We start from the raw sequence: 1,687 nt of genomic DNA on the forward strand, positions 1-1,687 counted from the left end.
ATTATATGAATATATTATATATAATATGTTAATATTATATATATTAATATATAATATATATAATATTAATATATATATGAAACCAGTACTTGAGAGCAATATGGAGGCTATTTAGTACTGCCTGTATCAATAAAGATAAATCCATCCAAAAAATCAACAAATAAATAGATTTTGTACCATGGAGAGCAATACTCATTTACATTGTTTTTCTACATTAGTTTGATGTGTGAAAAACTCAATCTCTGGCAAAAATATGTCTGTATTTATGACAAGAAGGAAAAATAACAATCTCACTGTCATTTTTATGGCAAAGAATATCAAGATTATGGCATCATATGCAAACTTTTTCATCCTTTTCATTTTACTAATCCTCCAATTTAGAAAATCAGTTCTAACAACTGCTGGTTTCACATGGAGGCTGTGCTTGCAAAATAATAGTCTTGATCTCAATACCTTTAGTCAGCCCAAATCTATGCTGATGACCAGGCTAAGAATTATTTTTCTCTATGTACTTTTGCTTTGAAAGTGAGTATTATTGTTGTAAAAAGCAATGATTTCTCAAAAGCATGAGCTTGGTGTTGACTGGGCCTTCTGAATAAACAGTGAGGTCTTATTTTTAGTAATAATAGATGTTGGCCTTTAAGCAACTGATAATGATGGCAGGATGGATGTGTACTTTTCAAAAAAATTTAAATCATATAGTTAATTTGATATTCTTATAACTCTTGAAAGCATGTGTTTAATTTCCTTCTAGAAACATCAGTGAATACTCTGTGCTCACAGTAGAAGTGACCGTACTCATGGATCTAACATTTGTCAGGTCTTATTGCAAACAGTGTAGAGTGCAAACAGCACACAGCATTTACAAATCATGGAAAAGTGTCTGTAGTTCATCAAGCTCAACTTCCTTATCTGTATGGTGTAAGTGTTGTGTAAGACTTATGCCAACATAACTTTATATTTTATGACCATTATTTTTGCCATTATTTTTAGCAGAATTTCATTTCCATATTAAATTTTTATTTAGAAATGAAGTCAAATGACTTCTAAAGCTTTGAGTCATTTTATTTTAAGACAAAAGGCTAGCAATTTTTGTTATTACAACCTGTTACATTACATATGTATTTTTTGATTTTTCAATTTTAACTTACAGAATTCCCTACACTATGGATTATGCACATCTGTAGTAGTTTCCGTGTTATCAAATGCATAGCTCATAATAGCTAAAATGAAAATCTCACAACTTTCAGCACTCATATCATTTTCTAGTTTTAACTAAAATAAAAAAAAAAATAGGTGGGGCTTTAGCTCAGTGGTGATGCCACCTGCCTCACAAGTGCAAGGTCCTGAGTTCGATCCCTGATACCAATAAATAAATAGATAAATAATAAATAAATAAATAAATAAATAAATAAATAAATAAATAAATACTTTTCAGTGTTTCCTGAAGAATTCGGTCGGTATTTAAACTCATGATTTGAAAAATTTGAGTTAACTGAATTTTATATTTAAGACTTTTTGCTCCCATGAATTGATTTTATTGCTAAAAATAAAACAAACAAATGTAAACTTTTTCTTGTTTTGATTTTTTATTAGTGCAAGTTTGCAGCATATCACTGTTACATTCCTTGTGGGGTGTTGGTACATGTACATAACCACCTCTTAATCAGGTTTTCATCCTTTTCAC

The sequence above is a fragment of the Fukomys damarensis genome, unplaced genomic scaffold (assembly GCF_012274545.1).
Source record: "Fukomys damarensis isolate Sample0158 unplaced genomic scaffold, DMR_v1.0_HiC HiC_scaffold_24, whole genome shotgun sequence".
Lineage (NCBI taxonomy): Eukaryota > Metazoa > Chordata > Mammalia > Rodentia > Bathyergidae > Fukomys > Fukomys damarensis.